This window comes from Pan paniscus, chromosome 13 (assembly GCF_029289425.2).
Source record: "Pan paniscus chromosome 13, NHGRI_mPanPan1-v2.0_pri, whole genome shotgun sequence".
Lineage (NCBI taxonomy): Eukaryota > Metazoa > Chordata > Mammalia > Primates > Hominidae > Pan > Pan paniscus.
Genome location: NC_073262.2, coordinates 85059934 through 85084891, shown reverse-complemented (window position 1 = coordinate 85084891; position 24958 = coordinate 85059934). Strand labels below are relative to the sequence as shown.

The 24958-nt window shown below is 34.9% G+C and overlaps 1 protein-coding gene across 15 annotated transcripts in view; it reads left to right on the top strand.

Annotated features, from left to right (window-relative positions):
- PDE1A (phosphodiesterase 1A) overlaps window positions 1-24958 on the top strand; it is a 395424-nt gene that overhangs the window by 100074 nt on the left and 270392 nt on the right. The window lies entirely within an intron of this gene.

Here is a 24958-nt window from a genome sequence, read left to right as displayed (position 1 = left end):
TGTATTTTTAGGCAAGCTATATGCATGTAATCTTTTGGATAACTCCATGAGGCAGTATTAAATCTACAATTAATAATTTTGGGTATAGAGTCAGGAACAGCGTACGATTAAAATGTGGGGAGGTGTCTCCCACTCAGGAGCTACACAAATGTCGTTTTCTCAGCTAGAGCAGCTTGATGACATGTACATTTATCTTAGACATTGGTAAGATTTAGAAATGGCTTTTCAAAGATTTGGAATGATCAAAATAAGGAAAATTAAGATTATGCAGGTAAAACAATCTACTGGTATTGTTAGTGATTTTATGCCATCTGGAAAATTTTACATTTATAGTAGTCAGACTACTTCACATAGTGTTTAGGTAAAACGCAATGAAAAAAAGAAACAGTCATACTGATGGATACTTGTTTAAAAGATGACCTGTAGGTATGTAGAGATGGAATAAATTTAAAGAAGTCTGCAGTATTTTTGAACCTAGTCTTCTCAGTTCTGTGACTGGACATAATGGAGTTTTGACAGTTAGTTCTCATGGGAAAGCTTCAGTTTATTTATGTATTTGATTACGGCCACTTGGACACAAGCTATAATTGAGGAAAATTCAACATTTCCTGAGTTGGAGCTGCTGGAAATGTACGGGGCAAGTTCCAGTGCATTTGAAGGAATAGATGATAATACTTCCAGATTTATTATCTTTGTAATATCCAAGCCAGCTGCACTGAAGTCTTACTTTTTGTTATGTAGAAGCATTAGTTCTGAGTCAAGTTGGTATCCACGTTTAGTGTTTTGGTGTCTCCAGCCTTTAGGGTTTTAGGATATTATTTTTGAAGAGTTTTTACATTAAACCAAAACAGATATTTAAATATTAATTGTATATGTATTAACCAGCTGCTTATAGGCTTGAAAAGTTATGTGCTTTTATTATGAAAACCATCACTTCAGCTTTAAAATATTAATACTTAATTTGACTTTTTTAAGGATCAAAGAGCTTGGAACAAATTGATTAGAAACCAATGGTAATGAAAAACAGTAGGGCTGTATCTTTGTCATATAAAAGTGGCAGTTATGTCAGTTCCAACTGAGGTAGGAAAAGAAAATCCCCACCAGGTCAAGTCACTTTTAAGTTATATCATTAAATTAAATTTGGATGAAAATAGGGATATGTGATGATCTGGGCCCACCTGTTTGTTAGAGATCACTAACAAAGATGCCAAAGACATATCTATTCTAATAGTGATGTTTCTGTGAAAAAAACGAAACAAAACAGAAAACAGAAAAAAAGAGACTCTTGCTAATTTTTGGACCCATTAGGCATTTACTGCTCAGTCCAGCTGCATCCAATTATTATTTCTAACAGCACAGTGGCATTTTATCTGCACCTCTTCTGCTGTGCATCTCTCTCATTCTATTATACTTAAGTAATTAATTAGTATTAATTATATTATACTTCTATTATAATTATTATAATTCTATTATAATTAATTAAGTAAGGGGATCAGCTCCCCTACGAAACTATAAGATCCCTGAGGCTAGAATCAATACTGAATTCATCTTTGTATTTCTCATAACTTTTAGTAGAATGTATTTTATAAGTAAGAATTCACCCAAGTCTTCAACTTAAATACCTACAGGGACCACACTGGTATTGTAAATGTGTGAAGTAGGATATGGTGGGAACGTAGTAGGTGCGAAACAAAAGGCATGTAGTTTGACATTTTAAAAAACACTAAAACACTAAACAGGATCTAGCTGCAGACTGCTAGCTGGTGCCCCTTGAAATGAATGAATGAATGATAGAATGAAAAGTTTGTTTTGTTAGGTCCACACAGTGGTCTTCTCTCTATTGTTAGGGTGAACAAATGGCCAGTAGAGCTTAGTTGAAAATTCTGGCAGTTACATCCAAGAGGTATACTAGGAGGATGAGTACTTGGTTCTTGTTTCTAATCCTTATTAAAGAATGAGAAAATCAAATTAGCCGGATGTGGTGGCACACGCCTGTAGTCCTAGCTACTTGGGAGGCTAAGGCAGGAGAATTGCTTGAATCCAGGGGGTGGGGGTTGCAGTGAGCCAAGATCGTGCCACTGCACTCCAGCCTGGGCAACAGAGTGAGACTCTATCTCAAAAAAAAAAAAAAAAAAAAAAAAAAGAAAAGAGAAAAAGAATGAGAAAATCAATATACTCTACAGCATAACTGTACTGATAACTTGTATATAATTTTGTAGCATTAAAAGAATAGATGAAGTATATAATCCTTGAATGAACAAAATGCATTTGTGTTAGCACCAACTTGAATTATTCCAGTGTCAGGAAATTCATTGCCTATAGGCATTTCAAATTTGATCTTAACTTGTTAGAAAATACTTTCTTAAATTGAAATCTGTCTTCCTATCAGTACAATGTTTTTTTTTTTTTTTTTTTTCTCTTTTAGTGGAACTGGAACAAGAAGGATTTAAACTTTCTCTTCCATAGTTTAGCTCTTTAAACATTGAAGACAATTGTATCGGCGATTGCAGTTTGTAAATCTTCCCAAAGCATAGTGGCTTAAAATGATCTGCGCCCGTGGGTCAGCTGAATGTTTCTGCTGATTTGTGCCAGGCTTGGTTGATATCAGTGGGTCTTTTCCATGCATCTGTGGCCAGATGGTGGGTTTTCTGTGGGCCGGCTTAAGAGGAAGAGGAAACTCACAAAGTTTTTCAAGGTTGTGATTAAGTTTGATTGAGTTAAGTTGTTACTGTCCCATTTAAAAAACAATAAAAAATCCACGTGGCCAAGCCCAGTGTTGGTGTGCGAGGGCATAACCAAAGGGTGTAGATACGAGGAAGCATTTGCATTTGGGTCAGTTAATGCGATTATTCTGCTCTTAAAACGCTTATGCTTTTTTTGATTCTTCTTTCCCTTACTCCATCTGCAGTTCATTCCGCCGTTGAAGAAAAAGCACATAGTTTGATCTTCATTTCATGTTGTTAAGTGGTCTAAGTGACCAGTGAGGATAGGAAAAAAATATATATGAATGAAGCAGTGTAGTCCAGATGACTCTCATGTGACCCAAGGGTCAAACATGGTTCACCTGACTCCAGGGTTATAGCATGCCTGAGATTCCTGGTTTAAGAAGTTTTAAAAAGTTAAAAAGTAAAAACCATTTCACCTAATTGCCCTAAAACATGAGCTATTACACCCCTAATGACTGCCCACATTTTCCCAGTTCTTTTTCAATAATTGATTTTTACCAAGTGTCATGCTAGCCGACTTGATGAAATTAATTATTTTAATAGAAGCTGAACATAATTAATTACATAATTTTGGGCAATTCCATTCCAAATACACTAAAACTATGACAGGGAAAGGAGGCTTTGGAAATCGTAATAATAAAACAGAGCTTCCTTATGCATTTGAATCTAATTTGAGTTCTAGCCATAATGTGTATTCTCTTGGGACTTAAATTTATTATCTTAAAATTTTTTTATGGGATAGATTTATGATAACGTTTTCTATTTTGAACCCTCCTAAACACCACTATAATAGGTAAATATTTTTGTAATACCTGCAAATTATATAACATTTATTTTGAAACAGTGATTCACAAAATGAATTTTTTTTAAATTGACATTAGACTTGCAGTTTACAAAAACAAAAACAAAACACAACAAACTTCTGCATTTGTAACCAGAGATTTTGATTCGTTAACTCTGGGGATAGAAAGGTTTGATGTATTCCTACAAGCTGTCTGATTCATTGCTAGATTTGGGACCCATTTCCTTGATGATATAATTTACACTAGGAATGGAAAGGCAAAATAATTTGTAAAACATTTTGATAAGATTAACATCATAATTGGAAATATAAGCTATTTTTTTCTTTCATTTTTCATGAAAAATCTCTGTTGGGTACAGTGGACTTCTGAATATGAAGAAGGATAAATGTCTCCTCTAAAAAATCTTCAATGCTTTTTTAGGATATAGAACAGAGACAAACTACCATGAACTTCAAAGCAACAGTTCTCAATATTGGCTGTGTCTTGCACTCACTGGGGAATTTTTAAAAATCCCAAAAATTAGGTGGTATTTCAGACCTACTATATCAAAATCTCTGGGTAAAACCTAGGAATCAGTGTTTTTCTTAAATTCCCTAAGCCACACTTGAAAACCACAGACCTAAAGAGAAGCACACATAAAGTACAGTGACAGAAGAAGGGAAAACACTTGCAGGTGAACACTGAAAGGTGAATAGGATTCTGACAGGCAACTGGAAGAAGGAAAGAACATTAGCAAAGTGGTATAGCATCAGCTAAGGCGTGGGAATCTAAAAGTGCATAAAGTGTTTGGGAAAGTCTCAGGAATAGGGAGAATTCTTCATTGGCCAGCCAAGTGCTGAGCATCTGCATGTGAAGGGATGCGTGGCTCAGTTTGGTTTGGGCTAGAGAGTCCAGGGCCATACAGTGTGTGTCTGTTGTGTGACTGTGTATTGTCACCCATGTGGCATGATGTTGAAACTGACAAATCCAATGAACTGAATCTTGAGCTCAGCATTTCCAAAATACCGTTTGGTCGTAGGTCACCATTCCCCTGAGATACTCTGAACAAAAGCATCAAATGAGCTTGGGAATTACTTCCAGTCACACTAATTTCCCTCTTAGAGATTTACAAAGCATATTAGAAGTTTTGTAGTAAAACTCGTTTACTCTAATATTTTCCTAAACACTCTATTTATGTATAATGCTTATTAATATCCCCAGAAAGTAGTATTCCAAAGAAACATATTTTAGTTTTCCTAAATTTCTCCAAAACATGCCTTCTTTATTTTTCTGAAATTCACTGTGCTTCAGCTAGTCTTTTCTCCTCCTTTAATTATTTCTTTTCTTATTTATGTTTTCTGGAAGATAGCCTGTCCTCAAGAAACTTCTCCATAGTTAACATTTTTCATCTCCTTTTAGAGAAGTCAGGCAAAAAAATGTTGCCTAGTTGAAGGAATAGTTAATGTTTTATTACATAACTGTGATGATGTGAGTTTAAAAAAAGGAAGAAGAAATATTTTGAAAAGATTGGGAGAGGATGAACAATGTCACATTATTGAAACAGCTGAGCGTAAATTAAGAAATAACAGATGGAAGTTATGTGTGGATTATCACACCCAGGTGTCACTGTACACCCATTTGGCAGCATTTTAACTTGCCTTTGTGTCTTTTCCCTTGCTTCATCCTGAAGAGATTTTTAAAAAATCATCGCCCTGAAATTCACACTTAGTGAGAAATAGACAGTTAAACATCTACGAATAATGCCATGTTGAATAATGATAATTTGTAGGTGTGTAGAATCCCATATTTAGTTTATATTTTTTAATTTTATACATCTGTTATACTATTTGCTTGCACATTTGCCCTGTAATGAAACCATATAGCTCCCCATTTCATAGATGAAGAAATTGAAGTTCAAATGGTCACAGGGAGTTAGAGAAAGAGACACGGGACACTGACATTAAGAACAGGCAGATTAAGTGTGGCTTGCCATTACAGATTTAGTTTTTATGACAAATATGTTAGGAGAACTTAGTGTGTATGCCAGGCCAGCCATATGGTTCTTCTTTGAGGTATAACCCATTCTCAGTAGCCAAGGAAGTGATTTGAATGTCCTTAAACATTGTTTTTAGCTACTTAGAGTTATTTAATACCCATGATTTCCATGCAAGTTTCCTTTTCTAGACATGGAGAGAGAAAAAAAGTTGAGATAAGTAAATTATATGTTTTCAGTGTCATACGATTTACTGTGATGACTGCACAAATATAGATTTAACATATCACATATGATACACTTACTAGAAAATTTAGGACATAAAGAACTGTCTCTAGAAGAAGTAAAGACAGGAGGGAAAAAATAAAGTTCAGGCAGTTGCTTTGAAAGTGTTTCTAAACAGAAGAGATTTGTTGCTATCATAATATAAATAACATTTTCCTAGACAGCAGAAAGATGTAGATCTTGAAGGATATGACTTCTAGGTTGTACAAGACTAGAACTGGATTTCATGATTTCATTAATAGAAATGATTAAAATATAATTTGACAGCCATCCTATTAATCTATATTTTCAGACATTGTTTTCCATCAATTTCCTAGTATCCAAAATGCTAAAAATTCATTGTTTTATTTTAATGTGTTTGAGACCATTCTTGGGTGCTATGAAGCTTGCATGTTTTGTTATTTTAAAATATTTTACTTATTGTGATTTTCTGAAACATACCAATAATTTATTTTCTGAAGAGAAAACATATTCCACAGTTGGCTAGGCAAACAACACAAAGCCCTCAGAAGGCTATTTTCTCTCTTTTAGGAATAAAATATTTAGAAAGTGTTTATTGAAGGCAATATATTTTATGTGGTACAGAGTGGTAAAGACAGAATTTTTTTAAAAATGCTTCTATCTGTAGGGTAGAACCATTATTTCATGATGTTTACTTCAATAATAATCTATCCCAAATTGGTGCTTACTTAAAAAATGGAAAATACTTTCCGACTCCAGTCTAAGGAGCTGAACAGTTGTACCAAATGACCACTGAGCTAAACATTATGTAAAATTTCTTTTCAATTATTCTGTACAGTTTTTAGACAAATTGATGTAGAATTTGAGCTGCTAAAGTTGAAAAATTTTGATCCGTGTGTTTAATCTGGATAATTTGTTCTGCTTTATCCTTCTTCCTGCCTACCAACACATCATTTCCCACTCTCTCTACTAGCTCAGTTGGAATTTAGCTCACTCATCCATTTAATGGAAGCAATGTCAACACTGAGCTAATGAAGGACCTTCGCTTGAATCTTTCTTTTTTTCTTCATTTAGATGTCTAGATAACAATTTGATGCTGCCCCTTCCCACTGCCCTCTCTTTTCTTTCATCCTTTCTCCCTTGACAGAAACCAGAATGCCTAATATTTTCTATGTGAGAACAACTTGCTGCATATCCAGAAAACAAGTGTTTATGCCAGTTACTATGTTATCCTGAGGAGTTCTACCTACCTCTGTAAACAAACATTAGGACATTGAAGGTCACCTTAGATCTGTGAGTTTATATCTGAGCAGATAGTGGCCTTAGGACTCCTAGGTAGATGTTGTTTCTGGGTTTTCCCTTAAAGAATGAGACCCCTGGGGGGGTCTGGAATTCCACATTTAAGACTCAGACTAGAATGCTTAGGTGATATCTTCATAACTTATTGAGTTACTTGCAGATGTTCATTCTATTCATTCTAAAATAATTTCCTCTTATCTACTCCATCTAGTTACAATTCGATCTCTTCCTTCCATTCATTTATCTTCAAAATGTAGACCAGGAATCGTCCTCTGCTTCCATGTCTTCCCATGAACTTCTTCTGTCCTTTGTGAATACACCTCTTCTCTTAATCTCAACTGTCTTCTGTTAGGTGATCCTCAAATTTACATGTGCAGATCTCAACTCTATTCTGAGTGACGATTCACATTTCTTTACATTTCTTAAACATGTCCACCTGATGACCTCCTGATACCCAATACTACCAATACTAATCTCTCTGAAAGAGATTTATAATGCATGTATAATAACAATAATAATAAGTTCAGAAGCACATGCTTATCTCTCCAAACCTTGTCCCTTGTAACACTAGTGCACCATGAGATTTAATAGATTTATCACACACACATATGTGCACACTAACATAAACACAGACACACACAGACACAGGATTACAAGAGGATTTCCCAGAACTTTATAATGTTTATGTTAAATGTAAATATTTAAGGCAAAGATATGATATTTAGTGTTTCCTAAATTGACAGTGGAACTTTCTTTGTGCCAAATATCTATAAACATATGAAAGTTTTCAGTAAATTGTTGTTTCAGAAATATTGCTTAGAGGAACAGGTTAGCCTAGCTGCTTTGAGCCTCTTTGTTGAAAGCTGTTAAGGAAAGCATAAAACACTTCCCTGTACTTTTAATCCTCTTGTCATTTAGATTTCAAATGTCTGTTATTTTTCATGCTTCTCTACTTCTTATCATTCTTAACAAAACAATTATCAAGTCCTTTCATTTATGTCCTTAGAACATTTCTTTCTCTACTCTTTTCTTTGTGCTTCTCCACTTCAAAGCCCTCTAGCCTCCCATTTAAAATTTAATGATATTTAAAAATTAATCTTCTAGTCTTCAGCCCCTCTTCCACAGTTCCTTGGTTCTCAAGTTATCAGATTAGTCTTTAAACTTTGTCATGGTTATGTCACTCCTTTCATTTGTAATTTGCCATGGCCCTTTATTTTCTACCAAGTGAAACATGGATTCTTCTGAGATTGCAAGCACTTTATACCTACTCTCCATCTATTCCGTCTCTTTCCTCCTTTCACAACTCTTATGCTACGGTCATTCTGGGTGACTTATTGCTCCTAGGACCTGTCTTACGCTTCCCTTCCTAAGCCTTTGTCTACTCTGCTTTGTCTGCTTTTATGCTTCTCTCTCTTTTGTCTGAACTGGTCTCTGTCCTCGTCCATGCTTCAAGTCCTAATTCAAATGCCACTGTCTTTATGAAGGGCTCCCTGATTGTTCCAACCAAAATAAGCTTTTATTCCTTTGAACTTGCATGGCAGTAGTACTTTATTTGTAGCTCTGAATTTCTGAGTATATTTCTCAGTAATTTGTGTCATTGTTTAATGCATGTCCTATTTCCCCTTCTTAGTGTAAACTTCATGGCTAAGACCCTGTCATATCCATAGAATTAGAGAATAATCAAGTTAGAAAGACCTTGTATCTAGTGTAACTGTCTTATTTCATAGATAAATGAAAAACTCTAAGACATTAAGTATTTTGACTAAGTCCTCACAGCTAGTTAGTGGTAGAGTCAGGACTAGAACACACATCAACTCTCAAGCCCGTGCTGTTTCTAGTCTAATTTATTTGTGCCTCTTGTTCTTATAGCCCATGGCAGTAATAACCATTGAGCATCCACTACATGCCAGGGATCTTACCTACATTATATCTAATTGTAACAGTAATACTGAAGTATGGGCATTAGTATCCCCATATTATGGATAAAGAAACTGAATTTCAGTGAGCTTAAATAACTTTGCTGGGTAGAAGAATTTGGAGTCAAAGCGAGGTCCACTTGATTTCAGCAACTATGCTCTAGAGTCAGATATTGAATGAATAAACAGAACTGTCTACTGTTTAGGGTGGGATCTTGGAGTAGTCATTTCTGGAAACTAAAAATTTGGATAGCTGTCTAAGAAACAAATCTCAGCCTTCAAAATGATTATATTTAGTTGTCACGGAAGTGCAAATTGAAACCACAATGCAATACATTTATATGCTTTCTGAAATGGCTAAATATAGAAGTCAAAAATTTACCTAGGTTGGTGAGAGTTTAAAGCAGAATTTCTCGACTCCAACACTTAACATTTTGGAATAGATAATCTTTTTTTTTTTTTTTTTTTTTTTGAGATGGAGTCTCACTCCATTGCCCAGGCTGGAGTGCAATGGTGCGGTGTTGGCTCACTGCAATCTCTGCCTCCCAGGTTCAAGCAATTCTCCTGCCTCAGCCTCCCGAGTAGCTGGGATTACAGGCACATGCCACCATACCCGGCTAATTTTTGTATTTTTAGTAGAGACAGGGTTTCACTATGTTGGCCAGGCTGGTCTTGAACTCCTGACCTGTGATCTGCTCACCTCAGTATCCCAAAGTGCTGGGATTACAGGCGTGTTGTTGGGGCCATTTTGTTCATTGTAAGATGTTGAGCAACATCACTGGTCTCTACCCACAAGATTCCAGTAACATCCTTTTAGTTGTAAAGACCAAAAGTGTCTCCAGGCATTGCCAAATGTTCCTGGACATTTGTGAAATTATGACCAATTGAGAACCATTGATTTAGAGCAATTGGAACTCTCATACATGGCCGATGGGACTGAAAGGAGGTACAACTTGAAAAACTGTTTGTAGTATCTACTAAAGGTGAACATAGGTATATCCAGAAATTCCAAGCCAAACAGAAGTAAATACATACCCCAATTGTCATCAAAGACCTGTACAAGCATGTTCTTAGAGGCACTATTCATAATAACCTCAAACAAAAATACCACTCAAATGTTCATCAACAGTAGAATAGGTAAGTAAATTGTGTGGAATGCTATACAGCAGTGAGAAAAGAGGAACCAAAAATACATGCAACAGTGTGTGCAAATATCGCAAACACAATTTTGAATGGAAGGAGGCAGACAAAAAATATATTGTGTGATTCCATTTTTTTAGGGTTCAGCAACAGACAACACTAATGTAGTAAAAAGTGAAAGATTTATATAAGCTGAAGAAAAAACAGAGTATGCAACACTAATGTAGGACAGTGGTTATCCTTGGAACCACTTAAAGTGAACATGAAAGGGTCTTCTAGGGTGTTGGCAACGAACATTCTGTTTCTTTGATCTGGCTTCTACTTACATGGATGTGTTTCATTTATGAAAATTATTATTTGTGTAGTTTTCAGTATGAATGTTACACCTTAGTAAAAAGTTAGGGAAAAAACTGTAGCAGATTCTATTTGGGAGAAGACACAAACTTCCCAAATTAACCAATTACAAGTGAAGCTCCAGGGAAAACCTGATGGTGGTATTAGAGTGACATTGAGGAGACACTTTGTAAAGGGCCTTAGTGTGGCATGGATAGGCACAAAGGGAATGGATGGTACTTCTTTTCTGTGTCTTGTCAGTGGAAATCTGTCAAAAAATAACAACTGTGAAGAACAATTAAAGCTGGATGGGAAGACATTAATTTTTCAGTACTTTATGTTTACCCAGATATCTTCCAAGTTTTATTATTCTACATTGCTAATGAAAGTAATTATATTATCTTGATGAGGTTGAGTTTGAGACAGAAATTCTTTGCACAGAATGACACTGATCATGTGAGCCCAGCTGTATTTTTCTTAACACAGCCATTTATTAATTGTACTACAATTCTTATATGTACATTAGAGAGACTCTCACATTAAATATTTAGATTGCTTATTATTGTTATAGTTGGAAAGAATTCATAAAATATGCATATTTACTTTAAAATAAGCCACACTCTGATAAATGTTTATTCATAGTTTCAAACTGTAGGTACATTTTCTTTCATTTATTTATTTATTTATTTTAAGACAGAGTCTTACTCTGTTACCCAGGCTGGGGTGCAGCAGCATGGTCATGACTCATTACAACCTTGACTTCCTAGGCTAAAGTGATCCTCGTGCCTCAGCCTCTCAAGTAGCTGGGACTGCAGGTGTGCACCACCATGCCTAGCTAATTAAAAAAAAAATTTCTTTTTTAAATTGTAGAAACAGGGTCCCACTATGTTGCCCAAACTGTTCTTGAGCTCCTGGGCTTGAGTGATCCTCTCGCCTTAGCCTCCCAAAGTGCTGGGATTACAAGCATGAGCCACCATGTCTGGCCTGTGGATGCATTTTAAAACAGTAAATTAACTGAACTGTTCATTATACAATTTTTTGAAAATTTTTTATACGTTCATTTCCAAAAAGTACGCATTTATCTGAAGATGGAAAAAAGCAGTAAAACACATTTGATTTTGAGTTCTTTATATTAAAATTATTATCCTTACTATTGATTATGACTTGGCTATATGAACTATGTGATATAAATGTCTTTATCATGAAAGAAGAAATATCACATTTAATTTATATTAATATTTTTTACTAATAGACCAAATGGTACATATAATTGTAATGTTCCTGACCACTGCACTTGAATGAGATCAATGAGACTGGAGGTTCATCTATAAAAAGACATTTTGACTTCCCTTATGCCTATGGTATACCCAGTGACCCTCCCATTCATTCAATTGCTATGAATGGAAGAGTAAGCAAACAGGCACCCACAGGCCCATCAGGAAGTAAGAATGTGGTTATTTCATAGGACCTGTAACTTGTTTGAAGGCTTTTTCATGGTTTTTAGCTATACATTTACTTTTACAATCTGCTTAGTGTCTGCCCTCTCCACTAGAATGTATGTTCTGTATTCACAGAATGGAGACTGGGTTTGTACATATCGTATCTCCAATACTTTGCACAGTACCTCCTACCTAATAGGTGCTAGATAAATATTTGTTGAATAACAAATAACATTAAATTTCCTTTAAAGGCTTGGGCCTTATTTAATTGGTTATCTAATTAAGTTTGTATCCAATATTTGAGATTAATCATTGAAGTCATTATTCTGTTCAGGTAGAAATTTCTAGCAGGCTATTCACAGTCTAGGAGTGGAACTGAAGTGAGAGTTAGGAGACACTGAGAAAGGTGCTAATCGACGTGGAAAAAGGATTCGATTTTAAGGAAAAGCATGTAAAAGGAGAAGGGAGGAGGATTGAAAAATGAATCAAGGGAAATGCCCAGCATTATTAGGGGAGAGAGGAATTACAGAAGAATGAAGAAAGAATGGAGAGTTTCAGAGCAGGAAGTGACCAATAATGAAGCTGGAGCCCAAGGAGCTACTGTGGAGGCAGAAGACCTGTGGCTCTGGGAAGCCTTACTGAGTCCCTGCTCAGCCACTAGCTGGTAGAACAAATCACTTCACCATACCGATCATCAGTTTTCTCTCTGCAAGGTGAGTGGATTGGCTTCTAGCTGATCCCCCAGTTTCCTTCTAGTGGATTTTGCAGTCCCTGAATTTTGTGCAAAGTTTCTGTGAGAGTGAGCAAAGGCCATGGTGTTGATGTTTTTTGTTGGTAACATTTAAGCCCCACCTTTAAAAGAATGGAAGAAAATGAGCAGTTTATGAAAACTGGGTAGTGATAGAGAGAGCAGTAGGTGTAGATCATTTATTTAAACAGTTTATGAGAGCTAAGTTGGTGGTGCAGAAGACACTGCACGCTAATTTAACATGATCTTTTAGGGAAAAAATTAACGTCTTCATTTAGTCCACCCTCTATCACAGGTAATTACTGCCCAAAGACCCTGAAATATTTAAGGGTCTGTAGCAGGTGATAGGTCAGGGCCATGGCTAAGGGATAATCATGATAGTTACCATTTAATAAGCACTTGATATGTGAAGGTGCTTTTCATTTGTTATTTATGAAATGTATGTCATTCTAGTAAGTATTGTTCACATTTGAGAAATTAAAAGTGAAGCTCTGAGGTGTTAGCTAACTTGTTTAAGGTAATACAGCTAGAAAGTAGCAGAGCCAAGATTCAAAACCACATCTGTCAAACTACAAAATCCATGGGTAGTCCAGGTATGTCATTTCCAAATAGCTTGGAGTAATAGTGTGGGAAAATAAAAGGTGGGAGGGATTTAGGTAGCCACTGCTTTTTTTTTTTTTTTGGCAGATACTTTTAAAAAATAATTTTGCATAAATTGATTGACTAAACTCCAGTGACTTACACCAGTGATTAGCTATGTGTGGGGCAGTGGGGTAAGATCTCCCTGGTCTGCTTTTTATTATCATCACGTGCCAGCAATTCTAAACAACATCAGCAATAAAATACTCCTCAAAAGTTTTGTGTTTGTCTAACTCCTAAAGAATTGCTGTGGATGCTGTTGAGTTTAAATTATCTACTTATCTATATTCATATAGAATATGTATGGATATATAGTATACACACACATATATAACATATACATACATGTACATATGACTTATTCTTTAAGAAACATTGTATTCTTCATGGGAGAAACTTTCAGGGCGTTTCCAATTATTGGCTAGTCTCCCAACATGTGAAGACTTAGCTACATACATTTGCTTCAAGAGTAAGTGGTTGGTCAAGTTCTGTTTTTTGGTCACTGTGGTAGCATTTGTTGCAAATATGCTACGTAAAGTATGTTGGCCGGGCAAGGTGGCTCACATCTGTAATCCTAGCACTGTGGGAGGCCCAGGCTGTGGATCACTTGAGGCCAGGGGTTTGAGACCAGCCTGGCCAACATGGTGAAACCCTGTCTCTACTAAAAACACAAAAATTAGCCAGGTGTGATGGCGGGAACCTGTAGTCCCAGCTACTCCAGAGACTGAGGCAAGAGAATCACTTGGACCTGGGAGATAGAGGTTGCAGTGAGCTGAGATGGCACCACTGTACTCCAGCCTGGGCAATAGAGCAAGACTCCATCTCAAAAAATAAAAAAAAATAATAATAAATAAAGTATGTTGAAGGAAAGAATGCAAAAACTGTACTTAAAGCAAACTCAAATTATCCTGAACAATTATAAACTTTGGAAATGTTTACCAAGTATAATACACATGTATGCTGACTTTTTTGATGAAGATTTTTTAGTAGCATTTTTTTCTTATGACAGAGACATTTGAAAGCTGTTAGAATCAATCTGCAGAAACAAAGACATGAACAGCATTTAATTATGAAATGGGATTTCATAAATCTCTGCCAAACTTATATTTAAGACGTTTCCTATCCACTTTTATATCTGTTGCTTCATGTGAAGAAAACATTTTGAAAGTAAATTGATTAAAACAAACTCTTTGAAGTACTCTCGGGGAAAATAGATTGATAAATCTCGCTATACTCTCTACTGAACATGAATATTTAAAGAAGATCAATTTAGACAACATCATTGAAAAATATGCAGGATTTACAATTAAAAACAGAAACTGAGAGAGTATTGATTACTGTGACAGAGCAACAAGAAGGTATACCTTTTCACTTTTGTATAAATAAAATAATTTATTAATATAATTTTAAAAATAAATGCATTTTTTCATTTCTTGTAATATCTGTAGTTTTAAAAAATTATTTGTTTTTTCAAACTGGTATACCAGCACAATTTCAACTAAAGAAAATATTTACTGCCTGCATTTCTTTTCTAGCTGTTATTATTATCTCATTTCATGATTATTTCTGATAATAATTTTTTATACATAAAAAAGGAATGTTAAAAAATGATCTACTCCAATATCCAACATGCTAACTATGCCAGTAGCTAAAACTAAGGGTTATTTCTGTAAATCTTCTTGGATGATTGTGGGAAATAGCTTCTTATTTCTTTGTGTCCACCAGAGTTCTGAGCACAGCAGTTGATAATTTATACTTGTTGAACGAAAGAACAGATGACAAATGAATAATAAGCGAACGCCTAAAATGTGTCATGCTTGGTCTGCTAGTATTACTGGAAATCTACATTTTTTTTTTACTGTGAGCCAAAAAACCTAAAAATAAATTGACTGCTAATCAGATCCACAAAACTACTGTTAGGTTTATGCTAAAGATGAGAATGACTAAATAAATACAGTAAATTTCAGAATGCTTAAGCCTTGGTCCCCTAAATATAATCTGTAAAAATGGCTTGTAATTTTAGGCCTTGTTTGAACTTTTATTTCATCTGTAAAATGGGAATAATAATAATAGAGCTATATACAGTTGAAGTGAGAATAAAATGAAGTACTATATAGAAAGTGCTTAACAGCATGCTCAAAATATTCTAAGCATTTGATAAATGATAGCTATTATTATCAAATAGGAAATTTATTTTTTTTTTGGTAAAATTTCTTTGACCTAAGATGGATCCATAAAGCTTTCAAATTGAGGAGAAAATACTTGTAGAGCAGTATGTTATTCTTTTTATTAGTAATATTTTATTTTAAAAATTATTTTTACTTTTAGTTGACAAATGATAATTGCATATATTTATGGGTACAATGTGATGTTATGATATATGTACATAATGTGGAATGATCAAATTTATCTCATTAAGATTTCCATCACCTCAAATACTTATTTTTTTATGGTGAGACTATTTGAACTTTACTCTCAGAAATTTTGAAATACACCTTATTAACTACAGTTACTATGCTATGCAGAAGGTCTTAAAAAATGTATTCCTTTTGTCTAACTCAAACTTTGTACCCTTTGACCAACATTTTTCCAGCAGCCCCCTTCACCCAATATTTTATTCTTAAAATTTTTAGGGCACAAGGATTTGGTGAGTGTAGTTTTTGACAGAATTAAGTGAAAGCCAGAAATGATGAAAATTGAAGGAATAAAAACCACAGTAGATAAAAGGAGCAAAATACCCTATGAGATGCATATTTGTAGTTTCCTGCAAGTGAAGTTTATGTCAGGACCACTTGATAAAATCCTATTCAGAACTTAGCATTGTGAACTACAGTTCACTGACCCTGGGGGCACCATGCAGTATTAGATGGCAATAAGCCTCCTTGCAATAGCAGCTGTGTCTTCTTGTTCTTCTTATATAAATGACCCCAGAGAAAGTAGACGAGTGACAATAAATTTAAATCTTTGATTTCCTTTGTATTACTCATGTTATCCTAGGGAAGGGCTTTGCCACTGAGTCATATATGTACAGTCATGTGCTATATAACATTTCAGTCAACAATGGACAGCATATACAATGATAGTGATCCCATAATATTAAAATGGAACTGAAAAATCCTATTGCTTAGTGACATTATAGCCATCATATGTGATAGCACAATGCATTACTCACATGTTTGTGGTGATGCTGGTGTAAACAAACCTACTGCACTGCCAGTTGTATAAAATTAGAGCACATATAATTATGTACAGTACATAATACTTGACAATAAATAACTATGTTACTGGTATATGTATTGTTTGCTATACTTTTTATTGTTATTTTATAGAGTATTCCTTCTACTTATATTTTTAATAAATTAACTGTAAAACAGCCTCATGGAGATCCTTCAGGAGGTATTTCAAAAGAATGCATTGTTAACAAAGGAGATGACAGCTCCATGCGTGGTATTGCCCCCAAAGAACTTCCATGGGGACAAGATATGGAGGAGGAAGACAGTGATATTATCCTGACCTTGTGTGGCCCTAGGGTAATGTGTGTGTTTGTATCTTAGTTTTTACACAAAATATTTAAAAAGTAAAAAAAAAAATACAAGTTTTAAAAATACAGAACATCTGATAGAATAAGGACATAAAGAAATAAAATATTTTTGTACAACAGTACAATGTGTTTGTGCCAAGTATTACTACAAAAGAGTCGAAATGTTTTTTAATTTAAAAGTTTGTAAAATGAAACAGTTACAGTAAGAAAAAGTTAATTTGTTTATTGAAGAAAGAAACATTTAAAAAACAAATTTAGTGTAGCCTAAGTGTACAGGGTTTATAAAGTGTCCGGTAGTGTACAGTAATGTCTTCTGTTCTCCTTTTTGATGTAGAAGGGTCATCCTGGGATATCATTTTGAGAGCCAAAGAATGAGTCATCTCTCTTAGAAGTTGGCCTATGGAATATAAAGAATTTCATCCATTTCCTATAGTGATTTCACCTTTGCTCTTCTCTGCTCCTTGGCTAATTGGCAGAGGATATCCAAGAGAGAAAAAGGCAGAGTCGTCAGGTTTGAGACTTGGGTGAATTTTCAGCCTATTTGAAGCATAGAATTTCTTCATGGCTTATTTCATATTTACCAGGACCATTTCCAAAGCATATTTTTCCTCTTGTAGGATATGACTTTTTAAAAAAAAATTTGTTCCTATTGACATAAGTTATACCCCAAATTAAACTGACCTTTTATTTTTTATTATACTTTAAGTTCTGGGGTACATGTGCAGAATGTGCAGGTTTGTTACGTAGGTATACACGTGCCATAGTGGTTTGCTGCACCCATCAACCCATGATCTACATTAGGTATTTATCCTAATGCTATCCCTTGCCTAGCCCCCCACCCCCTGACAGGACCCAGTGTGTGATGTTCCCCTCCCTGTTTCCATGTGTTCTCCTATTCAACTCCCATTTATGAGTGAGAACATGCAGTATATGGTTTTCTGTTCTTGTGTTAGTTTGCTGAGAACGATGGTTTCCAGGTTCACCCATGTCCCTGCAAAGGACATGAACTCATCCCTTTTATGGCTGCATAGTATTCCATGGTGTATATGTGCCACATTTTCTTGATCCAGTCTATCGTTGATGGGAATTTGGGTGGTTCCAAGTCTTTGTGATTGTAAACAGTGCTGCAATAAATATATGTGTGCATGTGTCTTTGTACTAGAATGATTTATAATCCTTTGGGTATATACCCAGTAATGGGATTGCTGGGTCAAATGGTATTTCTGGTTCTAGATTCTTGAGGAATCACCACACTGTCTTCCACAATGGTTGAACTAATTTACACTCCCATCAACACTGTAAAAGCATTCCTATTTCTCCATATCCTCTCCAGCATCTGTTGTTTCCTGACTTTTTAATGATTGCCATTCTAACTGGCGTGAGATGGTATCTCATTGTGGCTTTGATTTGCATTTCTCTAATGACCAGTGATGATCAACTTTTTTCATGTTTGTTGGCAGCATAAATGTCTTCTTTTGAGATGTGTCTGTTCATATCCTTCACCCACTTTTTGATGGCGTTGTTTGTTTTTTCTTATAAATTTGTTTAAGTTTTTGTAGATTCTGGATATTAGCCCTTTGTCAGATGGATAGATTGCAAGAATTTTCTCCCATTCTGTAGGTTGCCTGTTCACTCTGATGATAGTTTCTTTTGCTGTGCAGAAGCTCTTTAGTTTAATTAGATCTCATTTGTCAATTTTGGCTTTTGTTGCCATTGCTTTTGGTGTTTTAGTCATGAAGGCTTTGCCCATGTCTATGTCCTGAATAGTATTGCCTAGGTTTTCTTCCAGGGTTTGTATGGTTTGGGGCTTTACATTTAAGTCTTTAATCTTAATCTTGAGTTGATTTCTGTATAAGGTATAAGGAAGGGGTCCAGTTTCAGTTTTCTACATATGGCTAGCCAGTTTTCCCAATACCATTTATTAAACAGGGAATCATTTCCCCATTGCTTGTTTTTGTCAGGTTTGTCAAAGATCAGATGGTTGTAGATTTGTGGTGTTATTTCTGAGGCCTCTGTTCTGTTCCATTGGTCTATAAATCTGTTTTGGTACCAGTACAAGGCTGTTTTGGTTACTGTAGCCTTGTAGTATAGTTTGAAGTCAGGTAGCATAATGCCTCCAGCTTTGTTCTTTTTGCTTAGTATTGTCTTTGCTATGCGGGCTGTTTTTTGGGTCCATATGAAATTTAAAGTATTTTTTTTCTAATTCTCTGAAGAAAGTCAGTGGTAGCTTGATGGGGATAGCATTGAATCTATAAATTACTTTGGGCAGTATGGCTATTTTCACAATATTGATTCTTTCTATTCATGAGCATGGAATGTTTATCCATTTGTTTGTGTCTTCTCTTATTTTTTTGAATGGTGGTTTGTAGCTCTCCTTGAGAGGTCCTTCTCATCCCTTGTAAGTTGTATTTCGAGGTATTTTATTTTCTTTGTAGTAATTGTGAATGGAAGTTCACTCATGATTTGGCTCTCTGTTTGTCTGTTATTGGTGTATAAGAATGCTTGTGATTTTTGTACATTGATTTTGTATTCTGAGACTGCTGAAGTTGCTTATCAGCTTAAGGAGATTTTGAGCTGAGACAGTGAGGTTTTCTAAATATACAGTCATGTCATCTGCAAACAGAGACAATTTGACTTCCTCTCTTCCTATTTGAATACCCTTTATTTCTTTCTTTTGCCTGATTGCCCTGGCCAGAACTTTCACCACTATGTTGAACAGGAGTGGTGAGAAAGGGCATCCTTGCTTGTCTTGTGCCAGTTTTCAGAGAGAATGCTTCCAGCTTTTGCCCATTCAGTATGATATTGGCTGTGTGTTTTTCATAAATAGCTCTTAATGTTTTGAGATACTTTCCATCAGTACCTAGTTTATTGAGAGTTTTTAGAATGAAGGGCTACTGAATTTTATTGAAGGCCTTTTCTGCATCTATTGAGATAATCATGTTTTTTGTCATTGGTTCTGTTTATGTGATGGATTATGTTTATTGATTTGCATATGTTGACCCAGCCTTGCATTCCAGGGATGAAGCCAACTTGATCGTGTTGGATAAGCTTTTTGACGTCTGCTGGATTTGGTTTGCCAGTATTTTATTGAGGATTTTCGCATCGATGTTTATCAGGGATATTGGCAAAAATTTTCTTTTTGTGTCGTGTCCCTCCTGGGTTTTGGTATCAGGATGATGCTGGCATCATAAAATGAGTTAGAGAAGAGTCCCTCTTTTTATATTGTTTGGAATAGTTTTAGAAGGAATGATACTAGCTCCTCTTTATACTTCCGATAGAATTCAGCTGTGAATCCTTTATTTTCTTAAGTGGAGGAAGCCTCAGAGGGTATGCAGGTTTTTTACTGAATCAGAACTTTTATGAAACAGAACTAGGGACTTATAAAAAAGAGAACACCAATGGAATAATAAAAACTCCTCTCTGATAGGAATCATTAATGTTTGGTAACTGGACTTGAAGATGAGAAATGCTCTGACATTTTGGCAAAGGTGGTTTCTCTACTAAACTTTATGAAAGAAATCTCTGTGACGAGTTTAGAGCAGGAAATCAAGATAGTACCTGCCATTATTCACCCCAGCAAGTGGTCCTTCTCTTGCCCTACCCTGCTTTGGTCTTGATTTCCTAATATTTTTCCCAGTCTCTCCTTCCTCTCACTGTATTAAACTCAAAAGACATCATTCTGCTTTCTCTTCATGCCTTTAGAGAGTGGCTCCTTTGAATGAAAACGCAGTTATGCTTGATCCCTTAGTTACTTAGTTGGAAAACTCCCCTGAGAGTGGCTCCTGAGAGTCCTCTGGAGGGCTAATTAGGGTTGCAGCATCTAAGGAGATGTTGAGAGTCTCCTTTGGGTAAAGATGTAAGGAGGGAAGAGAAAACAAACACATGTGTTCTGAAAGCTCTTTCTGGGGCCATATATGAAGGCACATTATCTTGGAGAATTATCCATAAAGGATTTGTCTTGAAATTATTGTAATGTAAATGGAGCAACTGTTTCTCATTTTACAGAAGTGTATTCTAATATGTGAAAGTGTCTTGCCACCATGTCAGAAAGGTTGCTAACTTGAGACAACAATTGGGAAAAGATAAAGGAAAATTTTAATTCAGTTTGCTCAGGATCTGCTCTGTCAAATACATGTAACCTTCTTTTATCATGGGAAAAGGAAAAATAACCCAATAGACATTTGTTCAGTGATATTGGCAAAGAATTTAGGGAAGAAAAAAATCAAATAGCCAATAAATATGTAAAAATCTTAATCTTCAATAGTAGCCAGTGGGAGGCAAATTAAAACAATATTTCATTTAAAGACTGATAGCATTCATTGTGGGCAAAGGAAAGAGTGTGAATTTTTACTGTCTCTTGAGGAAATAACCTTATAATATTTATTAAAATTATAAATACATAGCTTTAGACTAGCAATCCTGTTTTAGAAGTCTTTCATGCAGGAATAAAAACATCAGTATATAGGACCGTCTCTTGATTTCAGCATTGTTTGTAACTGCCTAAATTAGAAACAATCTTAATGCTTGCCATTACAGGAGACTGACTAAATTGATTATAGTATAATCAAACTATGGAACATAGGCAGTTATTAGGAGGAGTGAAATAGAGTTCTACATTAATGTGGAAATACTCCCCAAATATGTTAGTATTGAAAAAGTGAGATGTAAACTCTATACTAGAATGGTTTCACTTAAAAAAATAGGAGTGAGACTCTGTAAGTTTAGATACATTTGTAAATACTTGTATAAGTTGAACATTGAGAAAACTGTAAAAGGATACATATACTATTACAATTGATAAGCTTAGAGGGATGATATTGGTAAAAGGAATGAGAAGACTCATTTTTAAACTTATATACTAATGTATACCATTTTAAAACTTTTTACAATAAGCATGTATTAATTTCATGATGTAGAATGTATTAAATTGAGAGCATATCAGGAGTTTCCGGGGATTAGAAGCAGAGGGGGCAGGATTTAACTAAAAGGGGTCACATAAGGGAATAGTTTTGGCTGATGGAACTGTTCTGTATTCTATTTTGATGGTGAGTAATGACACATTAATCTATGCATGTGTCAAAATTCATAGAATTTTATACCAAAAAAGTGCATTATTTTGTAGCATATAAATTTAAAAGAAACTATATTAGTGAAGAAAAAAATATGGGTTAAAAAATACTAAGAAATGAGTAATAAACATAGTCCTCCAAAATATTCTAATTATAGGCTAAACTGAGACAAAAAAAATTTTAAAGAGAAAACTGGCCGTAATTTTGAAAACTTTAGGGTTATTTTTCAGTTTCAGCCCACTTCATCCTTGACGGTCATCAAAATGTCATTTAGTAGGATAGTTCAATAGGTATTATTATTAATCCTGCTTTATAGTTAACACACTGAAGTTTAGGGGAATTTGGTAGTTTACCAAGAACTACATAGGTAAAAGAACTTCATGTTGAAATTCAAACCCATGTAACAAACTTGCACATTCTCCACATGTATTCTGGAACTTAAAGTAAAATAAATTTTAAAAAAGAAATTTAAGATTTCTAAAAGTAAAGTATCTACAGGATTCAAGCCATTTGTATGAATTAATTATCAGAAGGCAAAAATGAAAAAACTAGTAAGATTTAAGATAGCGGTATGCTCCTACACTTTAAGAGTAATCAAACAGACCTAATATATAAGTAGTCACTTATGGTCGGTACTGATCCAAGCACCTCTGGAGGCTTAGTGGACTTAGTGTTGTGTAATTATCACAGTCATCTCTGTTTATAATTCAATTGAGGATGCTGAAAATAAGGTCATATATTTTTATAAGGAATCTTAATTCAACTGTGCAAAAGAACATGACCTATACTCTTGTAAAAGAGCTTTTAATGAAATACTACAGGATAAAGAGTCAATGGTAAATGACTTAATGAGTCATCAAAGTACAAAAAGTATAATGAATTTAAAATATATTTAGTAACCCTATATTCACATCTATGACAATGTTGAACTGTGGGTTTTTCATGTCAGTAGGAGTCAAGTGGCATAAGAGATCAGTAGTTGTATATTTAACATTGACAGTTTGCATTGTAATTCATGGATATGGCTATTTCCAGTATGAATATTAAATATCTGTCTGCCTCTTAAGTGATCATAATTCAAGACTGCACATTTTAAACAAAAACTGTTTTACAAGAGTAGAATAAGAATTTCCTCACTGACTTCACCCAACTCAAGCTTTTTTTCATTTCTTACATTTTCTCTCTTTTTGTCATTTTTTTCAGTGTCCAATGATGTCTTTCATTTCTTGCCTCAACTATCTAAACCATGTTCATCTGTTCTCAGCACAGTTGAAATACCATGTCTCTCATGTAAACATCTTTAGAAAGAATTCTTTTTATTTTCTGAAATATTACTATACATAGAATAGAATAGTCTTAGTTTTATGCAAGTTAATTTCATCTCCCCAAATAAATTGTAAGTGCGGAGACTGTTACAAGCTCCTTTTACATTTTTCTAGCATCCGTTCATTCAATCAGGTAGATATTGATCATTTTTCTATATGAAGCCCCATGCTACCTGGTGAAGGAGACACACAGATGACCAAAAACTGATCGCTGATCTTAAAGAGTTTATACAGTAAAAGAGATAAGAAGCTGTACATGTGACTCCAGTACTAAACATTATGTGACATAGCGTAATAGGAAAAAAACCGAAAAGACACTATGGTGTTGCTGAAACAGGTAGAGGACATTTCTTCTAATGGGTCTTTGAAATACTCAGTGAAACTACCCTCCTTATCGGTTTTCTTATCGCAGAATTTTTTCTCATGTCTGACATTAACACTAATAATTCTTAAAATCATATATAACTTTTTTTCAGGGAAAGCGTTAATTGAAAAATACCATTTTTAAATTCTGATTTACACATTTTTTTCCACATTGTAATGTCTCTGAAATCATGTGTCATATAAATGGTGTTTTACAATCACTTTTGGGGATATGGCAATCATGACATATAGGATTAAACAATATGAAATTGCCAATATTGAACTGTTTTCGACCTACAAGAACAGAAATATATAATAATAGCCAGCCCATTTGTAAATTTTGTTATTTCTGTTCATCTTGCCATCACCTCAAATATGTTAGGTTCATTATTGTTACTACATATTTTGAGTTTGCTGCCTCTCAAAATGTCCTAAAAATATACTGTATATATCGTTGAAATGAAAGGTAATAGTGCGTGCAGAAAGGCATGGGAACAGAGAAGTGAGGCCTATATTTGACATTGTAATGAGTATTTCCTATGAGATAAATGACCTCAATTATCTATTTCTTGCACAACCATAACCAAGTCTTGAAGAAGCCTTAAAAGGGAAATACCCACAGGTAGATAAATTTGTGCTATGTTGTTTCTTAGATGCATGAAAAAAACACTGCTTTTCACTTCCCAGTCAATACAACCGGAGGTAAAAGCAGTTGCCAAATCACCTGGAAGTGAATGAATACACTCAGTATTAACTATCGTAAGTCCACCCCTTGTCAACTTAAACCCATACACATCTCCTGAAATCATACATAATCTTCAAATAAAGACAATAATAAGGTCATAATTATGCCTAACATAATACAGCTATCCTTCATACAACCGGGAGCATACTAATCCTTAACCTAAATGCTATTACATAAAGATAACAACACTTAAATAATGATATGAAGTCAATAAATCTTATGTTACTTGATAAAGGAAAAAGAAAGGAAATAAAATGAAGATATTTTCTTAGTACAAGTGTATATATGCATGAACATGTTCTTAGCAAAATAAGGAGGAAATACTCATGACAATTACAGTTCTCATTTCTTCAACTGGTCATGTAGTCGTAGCTGGTATTAATGACTACCTTCTTCTACTACCCATCTGTATTCTAATTTTCCAATCATGCTTCTTCCAAGTCCCTGACCACCCAGCCAAACCATTGGCTGTAGCCCATGAAATAGTATATAATTGCACATCTGGCCATTTCTCCTTCCAAGCAAAGTGCACAACCAGGTGCACTGCTCGAAGTTCTTCCCACTGGGAAGATTTCCCTTCACCACTGTCCTTCAGGGATGTCCTAGGAAAGGACTGTAGTGCTGCAGCTGTCCTCTTTTGGGTGTTGCCTGCAC